Genomic DNA, 27,500 nt, shown 5'->3' with positions numbered 1-27,500 from the left:
AGATGGTGATGGTGGTATCTGGCAGATTGCCATAAAATAAGCATTACTTTGTCAGGATGTTGCTCAGCTAGTCTGTAAGACACTTTCAGTTTTGTCACAAGCTCCCAAAAATTGGTAAGAGGGCTTTGCAGGGTGAACATGTCTGTGTTTGATGTTGTTTCAGGTGCTGAGACCAATTCCATGGTCTGTACGGTTCCATTCCTTCGTTTATACCTCATAGCAGTGTAATACAACAAAGTGGCTTGCCATTTCAGAGAGCAGTTAAGACTCAATCACATTTCTGTGGGCCTAGATTCACATGTAGATATAGGGAGGGGATGGCCAGTGATATTATCGATAGTCCATAAACTAGAGACCAAGGTAATGTTCTGGGAATAGAGTTCGAATTCTGCCACTTCAGATGGAGGAATTTGAATTCAATACAGAAAAAAAATCAAATGATGACTATGAAAACATCTGTTGTCAGGAAAAATGTCCTTTATGGAAAGAAACTGCCATCCTCACCTGATCTGCCCTACAGAGGACTCCAGACCTACAACAATGTGTTTCACTTGCAACTCCCGTAGGTAATAAATACTGGTCTAGCCAGAGATGTCCACATCCCATGTCTGAATAAAACAAACCAAATCAGGTAAGGATGGCAATTTAATTCTCTAAAAAGGACAATAGCGAACCAGATGGGTTTTTAAAAACAAAAATCAACAATAGTTGCCATTAGGCAAACTTATAATTCCAGACTTTTATTTATTGAATTCAAATTTCACCATCTCCCATGAGGGGATTTGAAACCACGTCATAAAAGGATTAGCTTGATATCGTATTATTGGCCCAGTGACATTACCGCTAAGTCAGCTCATACCTCCAGGGCCATTTATTTGTCTCCATGGAGACCATGAATAAAAATCATAGATGTGCTCCCAATCTGATAATGCATGTTAAGTTGTTAAGTGAGCCTTGTAAGTTTATAGTTCCTTAAACAAACAGCAGGCAAGCCTAGGAGCTTTAAGACAAAGTTATCCCACCTATCAGCTTGCTCTTGTTTGGATACTGTTTTTGTAAATAACCATGGCTCAACTCATTCAGCAAATTAAAGAAGCCTGCGGCCAAAAGCAAAATGCAAGACTGTATTTAGTAGTAGTGCTTGGGTCAAGTTAAAAACAACACACAACCCCATGAATGCCGGTTCAAGTTCTTTGCTGTCAAAGCAGTCAATTATTTGAAATAGCTACTAGCAGCTGCATCCATCAAATGATGCCTTCTGCTTTATAATGCACATCTATGCAACATGCATGCACTCCAAGATATGCAACTACAGAATAATATAAAATTTGACTCGGGCTCAAAACATTTGATCAGGGTTTTCATCATTCAATATATCGTTAGCTTGGTGTCTGATGCTACTCAATAATTCTTCTGTGAAGTGTAGTGGGCTTTTAAAAAAAATCATTCATGGGATGTAGACATCGTTATGAAGGCTTATATTACACATCCTTTGTGAATGTGGTCACATATAACAAAGTAAGAATCAATATTTGAAGGAAAGCAGGAATTAAGTGGGAAGAAGAAGCATATGCACTTTAAACATCTCATTCTTGAGATAGACGAGGTTGAGAAATTAATGAAACCACTGAATTCAAATTGAAACAGTCAAACAGTGGGTTTCTACAGAGGGAGGGCAGTGGTATAAAACAGTCAAACAGTGAGTATCTACAATGTGAGGGGAGTGATTAAATACTAAATTCCTGATGATCACCTGTGGACCATGCACTCCTCGAAAGCCTTTACGGCCCCGCTTTCCAGGTTTTCCATTCCGACCCTACACAGACATGGAGAAATATAATTATATGATGATCTCTACTCTTCTAAACGTTACCGTGCTCCAAAGCATGTGATTTAAGGTTTGGAGTTAATAGCAACCCCAGGCAGTATATCAGTATGCTGGTAAAGCAGTCATATCAAATAGAACCTAAACACACATTCAAACCTGACCCATTCCACACCTAACCCCACGACCAGTGAATAGTTTTAGCCAAATTTCAGCCATGTCACAAGTTGAAGCAAGTTTCAGCCATGTCACAAGTGTAAAGGTGCGAAAGGGCAAAGAGGTTTTAAATTACTATATTTAAGATTCATGATCATCTTGTAGTTAATTGGAGGCTGAGAAATTGCCGATAACTTTTAGATTGCCGTTCAACGATTGATTGTCCTTCTTTTTTCCTTTCAAAGATTACATTTCATCTGTAACAGTAAATCTGGAATGACACATCTGGAACTTGACATCGTTGACAGAATTTCGACCTCAGCCAAATCTGAAGATAGGGGATAGTGGATACTAAAATTAGAGTCGCTGGGCAGCGTGCCAGTTCCCCAGCTCTATTCAATGCCCAGGGCCATTCTCCCCCAAGGCTAGTGGTGTGGCACGTCTGCTTGCCTGGACAAAGTGAGTGGCCGAATGAAGTCACCTTCAGGTCAGATGAAGGAGCCGGATGGGAATTTTCCTGAGGTGGCGGAAGACAATTTAGCTGTTGGAAAGTGGCCTCCAGCTGACATGCTGAGCAGCAATATTGCTGCTTAGTGGCCCTCTCTGCCTGCCCTGAAGGAAGTAAACAGTAAAACGAGGCATATGGACTGATTTGTCCTGTATGATTCAAAATGGAACTCCAGTACCACCAGTGCATTTATTTCCAAATATTACTGCGCTTTCCCCTCTGAGTGCATGCAGGACAGCCACACAACAACCTCTCTTGTCCAACATTGATGGCCTAGCCACAAAGGCCATTTCTTCTGTTAAAATTTTAAAACATTCGAGAGAGGTCACCTCAATTTTGAATCCCTCAATGACATTCCAATGCAGACTGCCACTTGTTTCCTGGCAGTATCTGTGGAGACAGAAAGAATGATAACGTTTCAAGTCAGATCCGAATCTCCTTCAGAACCAGTTCTGAAGAGGAGGTATATCAGACTTGAAGCATTAATTCTTTTTGTATCTCCATGGATGCTGCCAGACCTGCTGAGGCTCTTTAGCACTTTCTGTTGTTATTTCGGCTGGCCACTATTTGCTGTTTGAGGTTACACAAGAAATGCGTCTTTGGCACCCTTCCAGTGGCAATGGGAAACCACACCTTAGTAGTGAATCACAATTTCCATAAAGAATAAGATAATTTCGCTTCAGATGGATTCTCTCGTATCACATTACATGTTGCTGTAAATTCATTGGAAAGAAAGGAGATCCTAAATTATTTTATTTCAAAATATGAATGGTGTGCATCAGAGATCCACTAAATACACATCAGATTTGTAATGAACTGTTGAGATTAGTTGTGAATCTAGAGAAAGTCACTTTGGCTTACTTTAGGATGTTTCTGTATTCTTTGATTAAGAACAGTTCCAGTTCTATAAGCAGTTCCTCTGGTTGAGGAAACACAAAAGTGTCCTCAAGCACAAATGTAGCAACTCAGCAACCAACAGGAATTTAAAAAGCATTTTTGAATCGGAGCTTCATATTTAGGTTGTATTCCCTTAGTGGGCATCTTCGCATTTGTTATTGTACGTTACATAGGAAGGGAGGAATGTACCAGACTGGAAAACATTACTGCAGACCATCTGGCTTGTTTCACTGAAATCCCACTTAATAAAAATCACTGGTAATTTTGTGCATATGTACCAGATTGCTATGTTCAGTCAGAATAGTTTGAATGAAAACACTGACAAACTTACATTTTTACCAGGTTGTCCTCTGTGACCATGGAGACCCTGAAGTAATTTTAAAAAATTAAGCATTTCAGTTCAATTATCTGATAGCTTTACTATATGAGTCACATATCTTAACATTTTTGTAGGAAGTATTTCTCTTTTCAAGTTCTTCAATTGTGTCAAAAGTTAGGAGAAAGGGAAGAGATTTTACATATTTGTCTCATAGTTAACCATTCTTTTTGTACAAAATAGAAACTGCAACAAATAGATTTCTCACAAAGTTAAAGGGAAAGGTCACAGGAAGCATAGAAAGATTTGGCAAACTTGCATGGCAAATTGGGTTTGAAGCAGGGAAACATGAAGATTTAAATCACAGTCCAATTTAATTCATTAAATATTGACTCATTCTTCATTTAAGACATAATTATACAATCTAGAGATATAGATAACAAAATTATTTAATAGGAATTAGATAAGTTAATGTTTTATAACTTTCTGCACAAATTTGCTGCAGCAACAGAAATTGAAATGCAATTTGTGCTAAAATATACTTCAATATTTTACTTATAAACAATTGACCTATTTTTACAGCCATATTGCTTTCAATGGTTTTAGACCCTTTCAAGGAGTGAAAACTCTTTCTCAGCATCGTAGTTGTAAGACCTTATCTAGAATTAAAGGTAATTTGTGAATTTAATACCGCGAATGAGGAGGAATAGTTCGAGTTTTGGGAGACGAGGAAGAACCAAAGAGAATCATCTGCAACAACATGACTACAATAATATCATCATTAAAACAGACAAATGTAAACTGTTAGATCAGGAGGTATGTTCCAAAAACAGATTGTGCATAAGATAACAAATTCCATCTTGCATCCTGTCCAGAAGTACAAGATGGGAACAATATTAAATCCTTGGCTGCATTTCAGTTTTACAGCTGTTGATCTGGGATGAGATATCTTTGTGACCTTGAATTAGAACACTAGGGGAAGCAAGCATTTGCCAAGAAAGAGGTACTCAAGCCACTAGAAGGAGAATTAGCTATGTAAATGAGGTGGGACCAAATCAGAGAAAGTAAGAGCATGAGCATTTCAGAACCAGAAAATGAGACAGCACAGAAAGGGGCCATATAGCCCATTATGCCTGTGTTGGCTCTTTGGTAGATCCATCTATCGATTCCTTTAATTAAACCCTTTTTCTTTGCATGTGACACAATGATTATATTTTTCCTTCCAAAATTTATCCAATTCTATTTGAATATCAATCTATGAGGCTATTAAATACTACATGGATGGGAATGGGAACCGTAGGGTGGTTAAGCAAACAGACCATAGCACTGTGGTACAGAGATCCATTCAAGTAGGGGAAGAGGAAATAGAAACGTAGTAGTGGTAGGAGACAGTATAATTGGGGTGGGTGGAGGGGGTAGACACTCTTCTCTTCAGCTGTGAGCATGAGTCTTAAAGGGAGCACTAAGAACATATAATAACACAGTGTTATGACTCCAGCTGACTCCAGCATTGGCAATTCTTACTATCTCTGACTGAGACCATATATTTAGTTTCCTGTCTGCCTCTAGGAACATGGTGAATTGCCTGCCTCTTGCCAGGATTAATGACATCTCGTTGGGCTAGAAAGGAATGGATCCAGTTGTTCCTATCCATGTTGGCATTGATGATATTGATCGGACTTGAACAGAGGTTCTGCTGAAAGATTTTGACCAATTAGGAGCTAAGCTATAAAGAGCAGAACCTCCAAGATAATAATTTCAGCATTACTATCTAAACCACAGTCAAACTGGCAGAGGATTAATAAAGTGAAGATGTTAAATGTGTGGCTTAAAGATTGGTGTGGGAGGAATGGGTTTCAGCTCATAGGGTCTGACACCAGTGCACCAGGGAGAAGGAAACTGTTCTGATGGAAAGGGTAATACCTGAATTGTGCTGGGATCAGTATCATGGTGAATTGGATCACTCCACTGTAAAGAGGGCTTTAAACCAACAGGGAGGAGTGTAGGGGAAGCAGTTATCTCAGATCAAATGTTTGCCTATGGAACAGTGACCATAAGCTGGTAGAATTTAGTATCTAATTAGAGAGTGAGAAATGTTGGTCCAAAGCAACTGTGCTAAGCTAAAAAAAAGAAGAGTAAATACATAGGGATGGGTGCGGAGTTGGCTGGAGTGGACTACAATGTGAGTTTAGCAAAAGATTTCTCCTTCTCAAACTGCAGGGTGAATCCTATCATATTATGGTCACTGTCCCCTTAGCATTCGTTCACCTTAAGCTCTCTAATCAAGTCTGCTTCATTACACATCACCAAATCTAGAACTGCCTGTTCCCTGGTGGGATACCACAAGGTGCTCCAAAAAAAACTTGGGACATTCATTTCATTCCTTTCTTGAGATCTGCTACCAACCTGATTTTCCTAGTCCAGCTGCATACTGAAGTCCCCTGTGCTTATTGTAATAGTGCCTTTCTTACAGGTTTTTCTATCTCCTGATTTATTTTCGTCCCCACATCCTGACTATGGCTAGGAGGCCTGTACACAATTCCCATTAGGGTCAATAAAAACCAAAAGAACTGCCGATGCAGTTCCCATTAGGGTCAGTTTTCCTTTGCAGTTCTTCAGCTCTAACCACACAGATTCTATTCCTTTTCTGACTCTATATTACTTCTAGCTATTGACTTAATTTATTTTCTTACTAACAAGGTAATCCCGCTCACTCTGCCCATCTCCCTGTCCTTTCGATAGAATGTGCCCCCTTAGATATTCAATATCCAGCCTGATCCCTGTGTAGTCACATCTCTCTGTGATACCCACAGCATCCAGCTGCCAATTTCAATCTACACTATAACCTCGTTCACTTTGTTTTGTATACAGTACAACACCTTCAGTCCTGTAAAAACTGAAAGAACTGCAGATACTGTAAATCAGAAATAAAAACAGAAATTGCTGGAAAAGCTCTGGCAGAATCCGAATTCAGCATTAACACTTTGGGTCCAGTGACCCTTCCTTCTGAGGACCGGAAATATTAACGCTGAAATCTCTCCATAGATGCTGCCGGACCTGCTGAGCTTTTCCAGCAATTTCTGTTTCTGACTCTAAGTCCTGCATTGACTGCTTCCCTTCTCATAGTTGTCCCCTTATTTGTTGTGCCTGAAGTTAGATACATGATCCTTTCCATACTCTGTCCTATTACTTGATCTGAAAGCTTTAATAATCGCTGCTGAGGCCTGCCCTTTTAACTTTTCAATAATTTTCCATGCAACTGGACCCGTCCCCCACGATTTAATTCAAAGCCCCACCCGCAGGCTAAGTAATGCAAGTCACCAGGACTCTGGTCCCAGCATGATTCAGGTGGAACCTGTCTTACAGAACAGCTCCCTCCTTCCCCTGTACTGGTGCCAATGTCCCATGAATTTAAAGCCGTTTCTCCCACACCCAACTTTAAGCCATGTGTTTACTTCTTTAATCTTGTTGACCTTGTGTCAATTTGTTCATGGATCCAATAATAACAGAGATTATTACCCTTTTGGTTCTGCTTTTAAATTTAGCCCCTAGCCACTCATATTCCCTCAACAGAATCTCTTTCTATCCATGTCATTGGCACCTACGTAAGGCGACAACAACTGGATCATTCCTCTCCCACTCCATGTTCCTCTGCAGCCCAGATGAGATCCTGAACCAGGGCACCAGGCAGGCATTGCAGCCTTTGGAACTCTAAATCCTGGCCCCAGAGAATATTGTCCATTCCCCTGACTATACTATCCCTGATTACAGCTACATTTCTTGTTTCTGCCCCCTCTTGAATGACTGCCTGTTCAATGGTGTTATGGTCAATTTGCTCATTCTCTCTGCAGCCTCCACTCTTGTACACAGCGAGTATGAATCTCAAATCAGTTCGAAAAGCAAAGGGCCGAGGCTCTATCAGTGCTACCTCTTGGATCCCTCTACCTGACTCGCTTGTAGTCACACCCTTCTCTCCCTGACCACTGACTGAACTCGAAGTATACAATCTAAGGTTATGACTCTGTCCTGAATCACAGCATCCAGGGAACTCTCCCCCTCCCTGATATGTTGCAGCGTTCGAAGCTCAAACTCCAGCTCATCAACTCTGAGCAGGAGTTCCTTAAGCAACCAAAACTTATGACTGATGTGGTCACTGTGAACCACAGTGGGATCCACCAGCTCCCACATCAATCAGCTACAACACCTCACCTGCCCCCGTATCTAATTACTTATTTCTCAATTTGATTTTTAAAAAATTCTTTTAGTTTGTAGCCTTTAAACATTTCCCCTGTTTATTTTCAATCTGAAAATAACCTATAATAGATGATCAAATTAGTAGCTATCATTAACCAAGGAACTTACAGTTTACCAGAGATGTCATTCTTTTGTGCTGGGCCCCTAATCCTGGGCTTCAATTTAGCCTGTTTAGAAAAAACTCACAAACTATGAGCCAAAAAAGCAAGCAAAAATCACCTCTTTCCATCTGCGTCAAATTCCCATATTTCCTCCAAATTCCCCAAACTATGTACTCACTCGGGCGAAGTCTCACTCTGGATGTCATCTCTCCTACCTCACTATGCAAAATTACTGAAAAGGTAACTATAAATACATGAGGGTTGAGCAGACGAGAGTCAATCAGAAAGGGAGCAGTTGAGGATTCTGGAACTATAATCTATGGAGTTTAGAAGGATGAAGGTGGGGGGTGGGGGGTCGTTGTGGTGGGGTGGATCTGATTTAAACTTACATCATACTGAGAAGGCTGGATAGAGTGGATATGGAGAAGATGTTTCCACTAGTACAAGAGACTAGGACTTGAGGGCACAGCCTCAGAGTGAAGGGACCACCCTTTTGAACTGAGACGAGGAGGAGTTCTTCAGCCAGAAGTCAGTTAATCTGTGGAACTCATTGCTGCAGAAGGCTGTGGAGGACAAGTATTTAAGACAGAGATAGATAAGTTCTTGATTGACAAAGGGATCAAAGGTTCCAGGGAGAAGGCAGGAGAATGTGGTTGAGAAACATGCCATGATTGATTGTTAGAGCAAACTAGATGGTCCAAATGGCCTAATTCTGCTTCTATATCTTATGGGCTTATAGTCTTATAGCAGCTTAACAGGACAACTATTTTAACAATGACACCACACCCAAAATGGGACAGGAAGGGACAGAGTTTACAAGCATAAAAAATAGCAGCAAATAGGGCCAAAAAGGGAAAAATATGATAAAGAAGGTAAAATTCATGGCTTTGTACTTAAATGCTCAGAGTATTCCAACAGAATATATAAATTAGTGGCACAAATACAGGTTAATGGGTATGAACTCACAGCCATTGCAAAGATAAACCTAGAATTAGATTTTCAGAAATGTGGAACTTTTCAAAAGACCAGGCAGAAAGGCAATGGTGGTAAGGGTAGCTTTGTTAGTAAGAAATGGAATAAGTGCAATATCAAATAATGATCCCAGATAGTATGATGTGGAGCACATATGAGTTGAGGTAGGAAATAACAAGGGGAAGAAGAGTTTTTGAATAATACTTTATATCAGTCTTCATGGTAGAGAGTACTAATACCATTCCAAAATACTAAATAGTCAAAAAACAAAAGCTGGAGTTTGGGTGAAATATGTAAAAATACTCGGGAAAATAATGGGGCTAAAAGCCAAAAGGTCCCCTTGATCTGATGGGTCACATTCTAGAATTTTAAATAAAGTAGCTACAGAATGTGTGGATGTATTGGTAGTAACTTGTCAAAAATCCTTAGATTCAGAAAAAGTCCCAGAGGATTGGAAAACTGCCGACATAACACGATTATTCAAAAAGGGGGGACATAAAAATAGGTAACTCTCAGCCAGTTAGCTTAATGTCTTTAACTGGGAAAATTTTACAGTCCATTATAAAGGATGTAGTATTTGAGCATTTAAAGCTTAACATAATTAAATAGAGTCAACATATCTTCGTACAGGAAAAATCATGCTGGAGAAAATTACTAAAGTAATAAAACAATGTATTAGAGGAGGTCAGCAGTCTGGCAACAGTCTGTGGAGAAAGAAACAGAACAAATGATTCAATTCTGATACAACTCTTCTTCAGAACTGAAGAAGGGTTCTGAGGAAGAGACATATCAGATTTGAAACATTAACTCTGTTTCTCTCTGCATAGATACTGCCAGACCTGCTGAGTTTCTACAACATCTTCTGTTTTTATTTCAGATTTTCAGCAAAAATCAGTATTTCAATTTCATTTGAAAATTCATTAGAATTCTTAGAGATGACAATCGGGATAAATAAAGGGGAACCAGTCAATGTCATATATTTGGATTTCCAAAAGATGTTCAATAAGGTACCTCACATAAGGCTACATAGTAAGATAAGACCCATGTTGTTTGGTATATTATATTAGCATTGGAAGAAGATTAGCTAACAGAAGACAGAGAGTGGGATATAGTGGACACTTTCAGGATGCCAATATCTAACTAGTGTGTCATGATGATCAGTCTGGGGCCACAATTATTTAGTTCTTTATGTTCTTGTCTTGGATGATGAAGCGAATGTACTACCATCAAGTTTGTGGATGATACAATTTGATAGGAAGGTAATATTGAGGATGACACACAGTCTACAGAAGGACATAGGCAGGTTGGTTGATTGATTGAAAACTTGGCAGACGTAATATAATGTGGGAAAATGTGAGGTTATGCACTTTGGCAGGAAGAATAGAAAAGCTGAATATTACTTAAATGGGGAAAGATTGCCTAAACTGCTGCACAGTGGGATTTAGGTATCTTTGTGCACAAAATGCTAACATTCAAGTTCAGTAGGTAACAGAGAAGCCAAATGGACCAGTGGTCTTTTTTCAAAGGGAATGGAATAAATAAATAGTGATGCTTTGCTAAAACTATACGAGTAATATCAAACAGACAGCTCAAAGCACACCTGGAATGCTGGTTCTATTCTGAGGAAGGGTCACCAGACCTGAAACGTTAACTCTGTTTTCTCCTCCACAGATGCTGCCAGACCTGCTAAGCCTTTCCAGCAACTTTGTTTTTGTTCCTGGAATGCAGGAACAGTTTTGGTTCCCTTATTTAAGATTGATTCCAGGTATGGAAGAGATATGGAATAGAGTGAGTTTGTATTCATTGGAGTTTCAAAGAATGATAGGAGACATTATTAAAACACATAAGATTTTTAGGGAGATTGACAGGCTAGATATGGGTAGATTGTTTCCCCTTGTGGGAGAGTCTTTGACCAGAGGATATAATCTCACAGTAAGGAGTCACACAGTGAGGACAATGATGAGAATGAATTTGATCTCTCAGAGACCAGTGAATCTGTGGAATTCTTTACCAGACAGGGCTATCAAATCTAGATTGCTAAGTGTATTAAGGGCTGAGATGGACAATTTGTTAATCAGTAAGGAAATCGAGGGTTAAGGGGATAAAACAGGAAAGTAGAGTTGAGGATTGTCAGATCAACCATGTGATTTCATTCAATGGTGGAGCAGAATCAATTGGCTGAAAGGTCTACTTCTGCTCCCACATCTTATGGTCTTAGCTTACACCTCCTTTTCCAGTGGTGCATTCTAGAAGAGAGCAATTGAAGGTTATGGAGAAGGTTAAGGAGTGAGTGAATGTGGATGGAAAGCATTAACAGCAGAACACTTTATGTTAGAATCAGGAATTGTGGAACTTCAGTCTTTCTAAAAAGAAGCAAAGGAGAGTTTCTTACAGGTTTTCCTGCAGGTCCAGGGTCTCCTGGGTTACCGTTGTCTCCTGGATCACCCTGCAACAAAGTACTTACTTATTATTCCAAATCTATTTATGGAAATCCTCTGAGTAACTTTACCATCTCAGAAAAACACTTTGTTTATGTTAAATGTGTTTGCACCAATAAAACATAACACTGTATTCCTTAATGCCATAAATGGAATAATTGACAAATTGTCCCACCCATAATTCTAGTGATATGATTTCAGTTTGATGACAAACAGTACTCCAAGTCACTAGCCAGTCCTGGCTATGGTAAAATGTAACTGAACTCTTGGAAATGCTACAATTAACCTCATTTTTGGAAAGGCAAAATAAATGTTTTTAAATTAAATGCTTTCTTAAATGGACAAAACAAAGAATGTAAAAGAAACCCCGCATTGCTCTAGGGATTGTTAAAGTACTCCATGTAATTGCAATGGGTGCCAAAGAACATTGAATTTGTAAAAAGGATAGAAGACGATATTCCGCAAGAAATAAAGTTAGAATATAACAATGATCTTATTCCTAAAGAACTTCACTTGTGAACTTTCAATTAAAACTGTTTTAATTTCTCATGAATGCATGCAACCTTTCTTATGAGCAGGATTTAAAAAAAAAGAGTTCTTTCTTCTCCACTTAAGCCCCAAATTACAGGCATTATCTACATACATTAACATTATGTATAGCAATGTCATAGTATGGAAGCAGATTGAAGTTCCACAGCTTATGTAAACAATGTGCTAATGCAAAATTGGTCTAGAATTTGCTGGTGCAGGTCATCTCAGAGTTTTTCCCATGAGTTAATTCTGCTCAGACATGCTTAAGTTTTAAAAAGCTTTGGCCACAATGTTTTGAATTTTTTTATTTTTAAGCCAGGCAGCTACTTCATTTGATTACAAATCCCGAAAATCCATAAGTTGTAATACAAGGTATGTTGTTCCCCTACAAGCAGTGAAAACAGGCTGTTTTGCATTCAAATTTATCAAATGCCATTTAGTTCCTGTAGTTGTGCTGTAGAGAGAAATTAAAGTAATCACAGAAAGTTCAGACTTGTCCATTTCAGTCCAAGTATGGTTTGTACATTACAGAGGTCTCAATTATTGGCCAAAGCCTTATTGACACTGAATATGAACTTGTGGAAGCATGGAGTCTTAACTGTCAGATGTTAATTTTTGTTGGAGATTCAACTTCATTTTTAACTTTTTCTGTCACTCTTCCTCTCTTTCTCTTAACTCAATCTTTTATGGAAAGTATTTGGACAGAGACAGGCATGTTTGCTTGCTATACAACATTCTGGGTGTTTCTCTTCATAATAAATGAAAATAAAGGATTGAGAAATAACATTAGAGAACATTGACAAGGAGATTGAGTTAAGGGACATAAATTGAACATCAAATCAAAAAGTACAAAAGGATGAACAAAAGAAGAGAAAGAAAGGTTTAGTTAAGAGAAGGGGAGATAATAGAAGAAGATAAACAAAACATATCATATTTTGAAATACCTTAAAACAATTTATAACTTGAAGGAATGAATATCATTATGTTAATACAGTGGCTACAAGAGCAGGTCAGAGGCTAGGAATACTGCAGCGAGTAACTCACCTCCTGACTCCTCAAAGCCTGTCCACCATCTACAAGGCACAAGTCAGAAGTGTGATGGAATACTCCCCACTTGCCTGGATGAGTGCAGCCCCAACAACATCAAGAAGCTTGGCACCATCCAGGGCAAAGCAGCCGATTTGATTGGCACTATATCTACAAGCATCTATTACCTTTACCACCGACGCTCAGTAGCAGCATGTACTATCTACAAGATGCACTGCAGAAATTCACCAAAGATTTTCAGACAGCACCTTCCGAACCCACGATCACTTCCTCCGGAAGGACAAGAGCAGCAGATACATGGGAACACCACCACCTTTAAGTTCCTCTCCAAGCCACTCACCATCCTGACTTGGAAATATATCACTGTTCCTTCGCTGTCGCTCGGTCAAAATCCTGAAATTCCCTCCCTAATGGCATTCTGGGTCAACTCACAGCAGGAGGACTGCAGCAGTTCAAGAAGGCAGCTCACCACCAACACCTTCCCAAGGGCAACTAGGGACGGGCAAGAAATGCTGGCCAGCCAGCAACGCCCACACCCCACAAAATAAATAAATAAATAAACTTATAATTGTTCACTTTCTGGGCAAGAGAAGTTGATTGACAATAAATTAATGATCATCATGTCATTGGGAAGGATACCTATGTGAATAATCACAAGACCTAATTTTCACTGGAAAATTTAATAAGCAAAAAATGTGAAATGTAATTACAACTGGAATATCACCAGACATTAAGCAATTGACCTTGAACATTTCTTTGTAGTGCATGGTCAGTTTGTTTAAATACACGGCACAACTAAATGTTTTTTTGCAGAACACAGATGTATAATCATGTATAGAGGTTGATTGTATGCAGCCTACCTTTTCGGTAAACATTGAAGTTGGATATGAGAGGCCATTTGTGGGAAACTAATGGCAGAATAGCAAGCATTTCTGGACATCCCTTCCTCACTATTATTTGCTGGCTAGTTTGTACATAAATATCACCATGCATTAATCAGACTTTAATTTTTCAGCAACAATTGGGATGATAAATCAGGAAACAAGTAAATATTTGAATATGAATAAGACATACCGAAAGTCCTGTGTCTCCTCTTTCACCTTTTGGGCCCTGAATACTGTTTGTGATGCCAAATTCACCCTAAATAAAATGGAAAAATCATCCTGTGAAAATCCAAAAACTAAAACTAACAGAGTTTTTCAATAGTATCCTGCAGTGCAGGATTGAATTTTGAATTAAATAGTTTTGTATAAATTCATTCAAACTAACTGTGTGTAAGCTGTAACCAAGCTACTTATCTTAACATATGAACAAGCAGCATGAGAAGTGTCAAAGGTGACTAACATTTGCAGTTGCTGAATTCTTCAATTTGACACAGGTGAAGGTGTGCCATATGGTGCTCTTATCAACATAATAAGATGCTGCATAAGTTACCTACCTTTTGCCTACAGATTGCATCCACATCCTTCTGGTAGTGTGGTGACCAGAATTGTATACAATTTTCCAAGTGTGGCCTCACTAAAGTTTTATAAAGCTGCAGCGTAACTTGCCTATCCTTATACTCAATGCTCCTTCCAATAAAGGCAAGCATGCCATAGGCCTTTTTTTACTACCTTATCTACCTGCACTGCCGCTTTCAGTGATCTGTGAACCCAGACAACCAGATCTCTTTGCATATCAATACTCCTAAGGGTTATGCCATTCAGTGTATAATTTCCACCTGTACTTGACCTTCTAAAATACATCACCTCACATTTGTTCAGATTAAACTCCATCTATCATTTCTCTGTCCATGCCTCCAACTGGTCTATATCCTGCTGTATCCTCTGACAACCCTCCTCACTACCTGCAACTCCACCAATCTTTGTATCATTCGTAAACTTACTAATTGGACCAGCCATGTTTATCTCCAAATCATTTATGTAGACCACAATCAGCAGAGGTCCCAGCACTGATCCTTGTGGAACACCACCAGTCACAACCATTCATTCCGAAAAGCATCCTTCCACTTCTACCCTCTGTCTTCTATGACCAAGCTAGTTCTGTATCCATCTTGCCAGCTCATCCATGATACCATGTGACTTCACCTTTTGTATCAGTCTGCCATGAGGGATATTGATGCACACAAGAGCAGCTTCCAATGTGGCATCCATTTTCAGCTTGTGGGAGGGACTCAAGGGCAGGGGAGAGGCCTGGCAGATCATCTTGCACTGGCCTAATGTATGAAGAGGGAGGCTTCTTCCATTAAGAGCCCCTTTCCACATTAGGCTTCAACCCTCAAAATCCCACTTCAAAATCTGGACCCTGTAGGTGCTCCCTCACCCCTCAGAACATACCTGGTCCTACCAGTGCTGGCTATTTGCTCCTTTGAGCCCAGAGCTGCCAACTCATCGGATTGATGAGCAGTTTCTGGAAAAGTGAATTGCCTGTGCCATGGGCTGAAGTCCTAGCAACAGTCAAATCATGCTTCTCACAGCAATAAATGGCTGTAGGGCTCTGTGAGAATGGGTTACCTGTCACCACTTCCATTGTAAAGTCCTACCTGAGGAGGTTTCTAAGAAAGAACAGAGTCAAGTCAAAATGGATGAGAGAGAAGGAAACATTCATAGGAAAGGTAAGGGAGTGGGATGAAGGATGGAAGGAAAATTGGTGAAAGAGATGATAAAGGGACAATAAAGAAATGAGAAGGTCAAGGGAAAACTCTAACAGGCAAACCATTTCCAGCACCTTCCCTGTGAGAAATTGTTTTTATGATCCACAACTATTAAACTCAATGTTGAGGCCAGAAGATTGTGAGATACCTACACCAACCCATTCCCTCTGTGCTGTGTACTTGTTATAAAACTTTAAATCCTCTGCCAAGGCTTATGAAAGATGAATGACCAAAGTTTCTCCATGTCTCTCCCCACAGAACCCTCACCTGCTGAATGTCATTAGAGCCCTAGAGTCATATAACACGGAAACTGACCCTTTGGTCCAACCGGTCCATGTTGAACATAATTCCAAACTAAACTAGTCCACTTGCCTGCACTTGGCCCATATCCCTCCAAAAATTTCTTATTCATGTATTTATTTAAATGTCTTTTAAACTTTGTAACAGTACCCACATCCACAACTTTTCTCGAAGTTCATTTCACGCACGCTACACTGTCTGTCTAAAAAATTGTCTCCCCTGTCTTTTTTAAATATTTCTCCTCGCTGTCTAAAAAATATACCCCCTAGTCTTGAAGCCCCCAATCCTATGGAAAAGACACCTGCCATCCAGCTTATCCCCTTCATGATTTTATAAACCTCTATAAGCTCACCCCTCAAACTCCTATGCTCCAGTGAAAAAAATCTCAGCCTATCCAGCCTCTCCTTATAACTGAAACTCAAAAGTGATTAAAGCACTTTCTGTATCTCTTGGGGACATATATAAAGAAAACAAACAAAACTAGCGTTGACATGAGAAAGGAGTTAGCAGAGATGCATTCAATAATCCAGCCCCAAATCACTTTCAAAATTGCAATTGCTTTCAGAATTGAATTCTTTGCAACATAGAAACATAAACATTTCCTGTACAAGTGGAGCTATTTCTGCCATCTGCACTGGTCAATAACTAACCATTCAACTTAGTCCCACTTTCTGGCTTTTAGTCTATAACCTGTTTGACGAGCCACTGGAGATGTGCATCAAATATTTTTCAAATGTTGTGATGGTTTCTGCCTTCATCATCCTTTTCGGTAGTGATTTCCAAATCCCTAATATCCTCTGGCAGAAAATAATTCCCCTCAATCCCAGTTAAGCCTCCTACATACCCTATATCTATGCCCCCTGACTATGGAATACTCAACAAAGGGGAATAGGGTCCTTCATGCTTTCATACTTTGTATAATTTCTCATAGTTTTATACATTTCTAATGAAGCCTCCTCTGTTCCAAACAAACCATCCCAAGCCTGTACAATCTTTCCTTATAACTAACTGTTTCCAGTTCAGGCAATAATGAAAATTTCCTTTGCATGTTCTCTAGTGTTAAGTTTCTGCACAAACTCAGATACATTTTGTTGAACGTAAAATCTATAAACCAGTGCAATCTAGCAGCATTGTGGAAGCTATTTGTTTGAATTTTACATTAGAATATATTCCTTGAATTAAGAAATGTAGCTTGGCACAGCTTTATTAACACAGTTGAAAATGGGCTTATCTGAGAAAGAAACATTTCTAATGAGCATAATTAGTTCTAAAAAAGTTCAGAATCATTTGTGAGTTTTTGTTGGTATAAACTGGTTACTAAATAAAAAGTGTCCTTATACAATAAATCTACTTAACTTTATGACCCTAATGAAGCCCTGAAAATAAATACAAAAAGCAAGAACTCACCCTGGATGGGGAGGTATCAGTTTATGGATGGGGTGATTGTTTTTAAACCCAAAAGTTTGCAAAAAATAAATTTGACCTAATTTATGCTTAAAGTTCCTTAATCTCTTACAGTGGTTTGCCAAATTACACTGCAATGAAGAAAACACAACATAACTGATATGAAAACTCTAAATACTAAACATTACGGTAAATAAACATCTAATTCAGTAAATAAACATCTCATTTTACTCATATATGAATGTGATTCTACTTACACGGTTTCCATGTAAACCTGGTTTTCCACGCTCACCAATGTCTCCTTTTTGGCCTTTCCTACCCTAAAATTATGCACAAGTCATTAGTTCTTAAAGGACTGTAGATGGTTTTATTATTGCATGCATTTGAGTACCATAAAAATGTCCACATTGAGATATCTTCTCTGCCTACCCCTCTGTACATCTGCATCAAGCAAGACTTCATCCTGGTTCCTTTTAACCACAATTTCAATCCATCATGCTGTTACTCCAACCTCTAGGTCACTGCATCCCACCATCGCTTAATCTCTTCCTCCATATAAATTGCCTGACACATTTTGACAGCCTTATTATTGTCATTATCTATGGGACAGCATTATGGATCAGATTTGTTTCTGGTTTAAATAGTGAAGATATTGGCATAAAGTTGTTGATATTACCAAAGAGAATTTTCTACCTGGCTTGTCAGATAGGAATTGCCTGTGGATTTAGTGGAACGTGGCTTGAGAGATCAGGTATAACAATGGACAGTCAGCAGGAATGAACTAAGCTGCAACTGAATAAGTAGAGGGCCCCCACACCAACAGTTGGTAGCAGAGGTATTACAGAGCTTGGGCCAACATTAGGTACAGAGCTGTTCATCTGTGAGGGCAGAGTACTGCAACTTCAAGAAGAAAGTGATTTTGCCAAGGTGTTTCAAAAAATAAATATAAACAGAGAAAAGACTGACTGGAGGAAAGGCAGTTAATGCATATACTTGTGAAACAGCAACTGGTCAATCGGAATACGTGAGAGTTATAAGATACATCAGGTGCTAAAATGTAATGCACCCAACGTTTTGTCAAATGAGGAAGCTCCGTTCACAATGTTGTCAGGAAGTCAGATTTTTTTTTCAGAATTAGATCTGACAAATGTTTACATGCAACCTAAATTAAACAATAAATCTAAGTTATATTTGACTATTCATACACAAGAGTCTATTTCAGTTCCAGAAGCTAGTGTTTGGTGTTTCTTCAGCCTCTTGAAATTTCTCAAAGCACAATGAATCAAATTTTGCAACGAATTCAGGGAAGATTCTGCTGTTTAGAGGGCTTATTTATTTCAGCTCCAAATAGGCAGCCCATGATAATAGGTTGAAGAAAGCACTTCAGTGTTTGGGAATGCATGGGAGCTCAGGCAAAGGCAGATAAATGTGAAATATTTTAAAGCATTATTGAGTAATTGGGTCACAGAGTCAACAAAGATAGGTTACATCAACACAACGTAAAGCTCAAGCAAAAATAAAATGCACCAACACAGTCAGAATTTCTATGTTCAGATTTTTTTTTTGTTTCTGGCAAACTGCCACAGTAAATTCATATCAAAGTTTATTTCACTGCACGTGTCGAATAAACTCTTGAGGAAGCATATTCTGCGGACAGAATAAAGTGCAACACAGCATTGGAGTTGTGTAAAAGTAAACAGGTATATGGTACAGTGATTGTACATTACGATATGTCTAAAGAAACTAAGCTAGCATGAGATACCTCTCCATTCAGAGTAAGAACTGTGATCTCTCGTGTGTCGGCTGACGAAGACAGACTGATTGCATTTGCTTCATGCACCCTCCATGTCAATGAGTGAAATTATACTCATGAAGCATTGTCTTTGATTTTTGCAGTAAAAAGATTTCATAATAATACATATGGTTGCAATTTCACAATTGAAACTGATCTGACGGCTATTTTAAATCCAAAGTCTCCAGTATCTAATTTGGCTGCAACCCGAGTACATAGACAGGCTTTGATTTTGTCTGTTTTTCAGTACGTCGTTAAGTACAGATGATCGCAAGGTCCTTATAATGATGAATGTGTTGGCTGGATTTCTATCCTCATCGAGGTAGAGCCCAGCAGGGAAGATGTGTTTCTTGTTTTGCATGTAAATGAGTTGCCAGTCACACTAGACAGCATTGATAGAGTAGTTCATAGGGAACCTGTATTGTCAGGGGTATATGCCGATGACACAATCTGGTTGGCAGCTCTTGCAGCCCCAGCAGCACCAGAAGAGATTAGAGAGTGCAACTGCCATAGATGGTGGAGAAGGTGTGCCTGGGGTTTGGAGGTCAGTAAGGGGTACAGCTTCCTAAGGAGGTTGGAGGAGTATTGAGGAGGTGGAAGAGCTCTTGAGGTCAGATAAGGAGGTGCAAAGTGTAGGAAAGTATGCAATTTTATGAGGATGGCCCCAATGTACCTTACTGAATTAAGATTAACCCCACATTTCTTCTTACCTTTTCATCAGTTTTGATGAAAAAAAGTCTTCCTGCTCTCATCTGTTTTCCATTACTCAGTGTATTATAGTTGCGGAGGTGGATTGAAGTCCTTAATTGGGCAATTAGTGGCCACAATAGAGCTTAGTGTGAGTGGACTTGTCAGGGTCTTACCCACTCACTGTCTTATGTGGAATGAATCAGGCTGCATGGGAGGCCAGTATGCTATGAACCCGTCATATTCGATACACCCCCTCACAAACACACTCGCCATGGAAGCTACAACACCCAGCCAATGATACTTACTAGTTGACAATAGAACAAGAGTAATAAAGTCTACTGAAAATTTACATCTCAGAACAAATTTATTACTTTACATCACAGAGTCATCTGTGGTTCAGTTCATAACACTCTTGTTTCTAAATTACACAATCCTGGCTTCAAGGCAGGACATCAGCACAATAATCAGGCAGATACTCCAATATAGTACAAAGGGAGTGCTTCATTGTCAGTGGTGCTGTCTTTTGGATGAGGGTCCACAAACCTCCTCTATTTCGAAGAATTACCCCTGGTGTCCTGGCTAATATTTATCCCTCAATCAAACATCACAGACACAACTTATTTAGTCGTAGCCAAGTTTCTGATTGTGACTGTTTTCACATTGGCTACCATGTTTCCTGCATTACAACAGCAACAATCCTTCAAAAACCACTTCTTTGGCTCTGTCATGCAAAGTGGTCATGGAAAATGCTAAAACAAAATACAAGTCTTTCTTTTCTTTCGTTCAATATTTTTTGGTGAAAAATTGTTGTAAATTGTGTCTTTCCTCCCACTTTCACTGCCTATCGTGTCATTAACAGAGGACAACTATGGCTGATGAATCAAAATGTAACCATGTATGCTAAAGAGAGAAACTGCATTTGATGGAAGATACAAGGGACAACTTCTTAAAGGTGGGAGGAGACGTTTCGGGTCAGGACCCTTCACCAGTACTGGGGAGGAGGAAGGGAGCTGGGAAATAACTAGAGGGAGGAGGGGTGGGGCTGGGGGAAGATAGGTGGGATAGTAATAGGTGGATGCAGGTAGGGAGTGGTGGGGATGGGTCAGTGGGAAAGGTGGGGCGGATAGGTGGGAAAGAAGATGGACAGGTTGTGTCATGTCAACGAGGCGGGGATGAAAAGGAGGGTTGGACATGGGATGAGGCCGCGGGTGGGGAGATTTTGAAACTAGTGAATTCTGTATTCAGGCAATCGGGCTGTAGGCTCCCGAGATGGAATATGAGGTGTTGCTCCTCCAGTTTGCAGGTGGCATCATTGTGCCACTGGAGGAGACCCAAGGGAATAGAAGGGGGAGTTAAAATGGTTGGCAACTGGAAGGTGTTGTTGATCATAGCGTACAAAGCACAGATATTCTATGAGTCGGTCACCAGGTCTGCACTTGGTCTCACCAATGTAGGGGAGGCCACATTGGGAGCAACGGATAAGTAGACCAAGTAGGAGGATGTACAGGTGAACCCCTGTCAGATATGAAAAGTTTGGTTTGGGCCTTGCATGGAGGTGAGGGGGAGGTATAGGGGCAGGTGTATCACCTCCTACAGGTGCAGAGAAAGGTGCCAGGTGTGGCAGTGTTGGTGGGGAATGTGGAAGGGCAACATTTAAGTATTCATTGAAAGGAGTACTTTCATCTGTTTGCTAGAAGATGACAATACCAGATTTCCTGTGTTTCCTTTTTCACCAGGAGCTCCTGGATTTCCATGGTCTCCCTGTAAGAACAAATGTGCTCAATTAGCACTTATTAACATTTCCATAAATAATCTTCTTGTATGATTTAATTCAAGAAATCATTACCTGTTCTCCAGCTATTCCATCGATACCATGGTCCCCATCACTCCCCTGTTGTAATGGTAATACAATATACAATTTATACATTGGTAAAATTAGAAGTGTCAATGTTTTTGTTTAATAATGTTAAATAAATTTTAATTTCGATTAAATAATGTTCCATATTTACCTTCTCTCCTGGATACCCTGATTTCCCCTAAAAAAAAGATACTAATTAAAGTAAAGGTATAAATAGTTGAGATGTATTGATTGACTATGGCTCAAAAGAGAGAAGTTTCTTGCCTTGAGACCTGGTGAGCCAGCACATCCTTCCATTCCATGAGTTCCATTTATACCTAGTAAACCCCTGTCACCCTAAAATTATTGTTAAAAAAAAACAAAATCAGTCAGGCATTTCCAATGGCTAATGTTGTTAAACCTGTAATAAATCATTTCACATGGTCACGGTTGAATACATAGTGCTGTTTGTTTCAAAGGTTATGAGGTTTAAAAATTATTCTCACAATTTCTAATTCTAATTTGTATTAGAATTTCAAAACAATAACATTCAGGATTATTGTTTGCTAAGAAACAAATTCTCAATAGCACTGTGAAATAAAGAACTTACCAGATGGAGGAAGATATAACAAGAGCATTTCAAATTGACACAAAGAACAGAAAAATGTACTGGAAATCTTTTGTACTATTTTGGAAATGAAGGCAACAATAATGGTCAAAATAATGGTGGCTTTGCAAGCCTGGGGTCATCAACATACATTAAGGCTAAAATATTTTATGTTGATCTTCAGATCTATAATTCATCATTTTATATCAAATAGTCCCTTTCCAGCCTGTTTATCTCCTTGGTGTTATCAGCTAAGAGAAGTTAACTTCATCTTTTTTTCATGTTTAGGTGCATGTTTCAACTAGGAAAATAAAATTTAACGTTCATGCTTTTTTGGGAAGCGTTTTTGGCTGTTAGTTGGCATAGAGTAATCAATGGCCCTTTTACATATTTTCAATTGTAATACAAAAATTATTGCTTGAGAGTACAAAAGTAACAGCAATATCTAAATGGTTATGTTCGCATGTGATAACATATTGATAATTAGCAATTAGATTGATACGGTACATGATCCAGACTACTTGCCATTTTTCAAGTAACAATCTATAGCTGAACAGTATGAAGTGAGTACGCAGTGAATCAGGGGCTTCCTTTGAGATAAGAATATTTTTATATTTCTCAGTTCGCCCACAAGCACTGTTTGTTCCTCAGTTATGTCATAATCTGTCTTAAGTAGAGGTTAATTTATTTAGTTTTCAAATTATACTACAATAACTACAGTTTCTATCTACCACATGCAGCCAGAGCTCACAGTTCCAAAGAGACTTGCATTTTTTCAAGGTCAATTCAAAGACATATTATCAAATACATTTTCTGTCAAGTGTCAAATAAATGCAAACTACTGCAAATGCTGGGTATAGTCTGAGATAAACGTAGGAAATGCTGAAGTAACTCAGCAGTCCTTGTAGCATCAGTGTAGAGTTAATATGTTGAGTTTGTTATGACTCATCTTCAGAATTGTTAAATGACAATTCATTTGTAAAGTGTGGGAGAATGTTTGGACTTGGGATGAGGATGGAGTCTGAAGAATTGTGCTTTTGTATTATGATACATTTTAATATTTTATATTAGGTACAAAAATTCTCAGAGGGATTATATCCCATTGAGTGTGAATAAAAACAGCTGTGTTAGAATCAGTCACCTCTGTGTTTGGATATAAAAGACACATCTATATGTTGCTAAGATAATCATAATAAATGGCAAAAGTGTCAGTTTTTCCAAATGCATCAACTCAGTAAAGTTGGATGAACATTGAGCTGAGATTTTCATGAAACTAGTAATCTGTGTATTTTTGTTTCCAAGTTTGGGAAGTATTTTTGGCCCTTTTGAGGCCAATTTTTACTCCAAGTAGGAGTCACACAGACAGTGGCCATGCTAAGAGTTCACTGCCCAGGACCAAAATGAACAATTCCTGCCATTTTTGTTGAGAGTTTGAGAAGGAGATTGGAAGGACATTGTGGGTGGCAATTGGGCGTGGGAAATCCAAAATAGAGAAAGCTAAAAGTTTCTTTGTGGGGCCCAAAGTGTCCACTTCCTTGCTGCCTGGACAACAAACAAGCTAGAAAAGGAATCAGATTTACTCACATTTCTGATGTATGTTGATGAAACAGCAATTACAAATTAAATGAGTATGGAGGCTGCCATATTAATCAATTTCTTCTAACTGAGAACTTGCAACTGTGTGTATTTAATCTGTTACTGGGGGCTGAATTTCTATACAGAATTTCCCATGCACTTTCTGTTTATCCCAAATGTTTTTGCAGCTATTTCACTGCAGTTATAGCAGATAAGTGGGAGAACATAACTGCCACACCCCACCCACCAAGCCAGATTCAGTCTCTGAGCTTTTACTGGGTTGTGCTAAAAATTAATTAATTCAGTAAGGATGCTCCATCTGTTTAGTATTTAATGCAACATTTTCAGGATAAGCTTAAGAGTTCACTGAAAATCAATAAGAGAAAATCTTCACATGCATATTTTTACAACAGACCATTAGCAGGTCTATTGACAAGGAATCTTCACTAGAAGATGTAGACTAGAAAAATCAGTTTTCATGTAATAATGTACAATGGACTAAATGAAAATAGACTAGATAGATTATGTTTTGATAAGTTGAGTAAAGATTAGCCTGAATCAAATAATGAATTTTCCTCATTTGACCATACCTTATGCTCTTACGCACTCACTCTCTCCAGTTCTCTGCCTTCTTTTATTATTCTGATTAAAATCTAACTCACTCTTCTTAGCTTTTTAATCAATGATCTTCATAGCTGTTTCTTTGGATTATTTTGACTCGTTTCAATCCTGTAAATTACTTACCTGGATTAAATGTACTACGCAAATGTAATTTAATGTCGTTGTTGGTTACAAACACAACTCCAAGATTGCTCCAGTATCCACCATTTCCTACAGTGGAGTCATTTATGAGTAAGCACACATAAACAGGCCTTAGGGGTAACAACGAAATCTGTCTGACAAATCTGTCCATAGTTTCAACATTAAGACGTGCTTCCAATATGTAAGTGATCAGTCATAGCCAGTGAAGCAATGGCTTCTCTTCCTGTTCCTGCATCATTACATCTGGTGCCCCCCAGGAATCTAACCTGAATGCCCTTCTGTTTGTCATTAACATGCTAGCCCTTATTGTTCCGGGTCCGGTGACCCTTCCTCAGAGGAAGGGTTCTGAGGAAGGGTCACCGGACCTGAAACGTTAACTCTGTTTTTTCCTCCACAGATGCTGCCAGACCTGCTGAGCTTTTCCAGCAACTTTGTTTTTGTTCCTGATTTACAGCATCCGCAGTTCTTTCGGCTTTTATTTAGCCTTTATTTATCCTTGTCACATGTATGCTGACATCAGCAGGCTCAACCTTATCACTGCCACCTCACTCTACTGCACCTACACTCAGAGTGCTTCTCCAATCGATGGGTAGAAGTTTCCATCATCTAAACAGTGGGAAGGCTACAGCCATTGTCTGCAGTGCCACTCACAAACTCTGTTTCCTTATTGCCAATTTCAATTGCTTTCCCTGGCAACTACCTGAAGCTGAAGTGTTTTAGTTGAAACTTCAAAACAAGGTGCAATAGCGAGATCTGTTCATATCTGTGTACTCTGAATTCATTGTCCAAGTAAGGAACTGTGAATACTGGAGTAAATTTGAGGATGTGTTGGTTAAACAAAAACAACTTGCATTTATCTAGCACCTTCAACATACAAAAACATATTTGACCCCAAGGTGACTTGCTACCTACATTTCAACATTGTTACTGAGGCTGCCCTTTGTGGCATTGCCTTACTCAGGCCACGCCTCAGTTCACCTGCTGCTAAAACCTTTATCAATGCTATTGTTACCTCCAGACTTGACTATTCCAATCCACACCTGGCTGGCCTCAACACTTTCTATTCTCCAGCAACTCGATGGTATTCAAAATTCCTTCCTCAAAGACTCTTAAAGTGCTGGCTGAACTCCGCTTAAGTAACACCAAAATTTAAAAATTCTCATCTGGGTTTTCAAATTCGTCCCAAACCGAGCCCTACAGCTCTCCTAGATATCTGATCTTCTCCAATTCAATTTTAATTGCTCCATTGTAAGAAACTAAACCTTCATCTCTCAAGGCCGTAAGTTCTGAAATTCTTTCCCTAAACTGCTCTGCCTTACTACTTTGCTTTCCCCCTTAAAACCAAACTCTTAGACTGAAATTTTCGTCATCTGCCCCAATACTTCCTCAATGGTTTGTTGTCAAATTTTGATTGATAATGCTATATGAAGCACCTGGGCTTGTTTGACTCTGTTAAAGTCACATTCTAAATGCAAGTTGTTGTTATTGCTGTTGTTTTGTTGTGCCCATATAAGTTTCTTTATCCTTGTTTCTATACAGTTGTCCAAAGTCTCCGACTTACTGCACAGCAAACACAACAGAGCTCAAAGCCAATTAAAATCAGGTCTAACTTTATATTCTGGAAATAGGGAGGGAATCGTATTTTCTTTTTCAAAATAAATATGAAAGTACCAACTTACTGGTCCTCCTTCGTCTCCTGGATAACCTGGAAATCCCTTTGCGCCTGGATTTCCCTGAAATAATAAGTATTTAGTGGAGACAGATACATGTTTACCAGAGTTGGCAATACTGGACAAATGTTCAGCTGTGAATGATCTGTGTACTTTGAGTGTCGAACATGCTCCAAAAACAGACTATTAAAAGTAACATGCTGTGCCTGTTCCATGTCTGTGCCATCATTTAAGTTTGCTGTCTTTTCACAGCTGTGGTGGAATAAATATTCTTAAATTGGCTGTGGTGAGCCAAAGAAGATGAAGCCATTTTAAAGATCCAAAATGCGTACTGGTTTGGAGGTTGTGTCTTTTGTTTGAAGGGAAGTAGATAGGGACAAGAGAAGGACTAACGGCAGTCATGAAGGAGTTAAACTGTGCTAAACAGCACTTCACTGATCATTTGTACACTAACATCTTTTGCAGTAGTCATTTCGGAATGATACATCCTTCCATTAACTTGAGTGCTTTGTAGCCAGGTAAACACGATTACAGATCTTCATGCTATAGCTGACATAGATCCCTTACAACTTTGATGATTATGTATATCTACTAATTGACAGTTCCTTGCTAAAGTCAGAGGAAGACCACCTCAGTTGCACAAATTATGTTCCTTGTGTTTTCTTACAGGGGGGACCAGGATGGGACAGGGGGAGATAATATTTTGGAATGGCACATGCTCTTTAAACATGGCCTTAATCTTCTCTTCTCCTGCTCCTTGTTAGTCTTTATATCAACAAAGCAGGAAAATATGCCCCTTAGGAATTTCATAGTTGCTAGAAATGTTTCACTGTGGGGGCAGAAGATTCCAGTTTTCTCACAATGCCACAAGCTGTTGGGAGTAAATCTGTAGTTGTTGAGACTTGAAGCATATAATTACATTTCCAGGTTTAATTTACTCCTGGCCTCATGTGGCTGTAACTGTAGAAAGTGTTATGCACAAAAACTAGGCATTCATTCAAGACAACAAGGTGCAGGGCTGGATGAACACAGCAGGCCAAGCAGCATCATAGGAGCAGAGAGGCTGACGTTTCAGGCCTAGACCCTTCATCAGAAGAGGGGGAGGGGAAGGGGATTCCGAAATAAATAGGGAGAGAGTGGGAGGCGGATAGAAGAGGGATAGAGG

The 27,500-nt window shown here is 39.2% G+C and overlaps 1 pseudogene; it reads right to left on the bottom strand.

The window, feature by feature from the left end:
• Positions 1–27,500, bottom strand: part of LOC109910932 — a 496,846-nt pseudogene that overhangs the window by 415,140 nt on the left and 54,206 nt on the right.

This window comes from Rhincodon typus, chromosome 2 (assembly GCF_021869965.1).
Source record: "Rhincodon typus isolate 14 chromosome 2, sRhiTyp1.1, whole genome shotgun sequence".
NCBI classification, from domain to species: Eukaryota; Metazoa; Chordata; class Chondrichthyes; order Orectolobiformes; family Rhincodontidae; genus Rhincodon; species Rhincodon typus.
The sequence above is the reverse complement of the archived record's forward strand: the minus strand, read 5'-3'. Positions and strand labels throughout refer to the sequence as shown.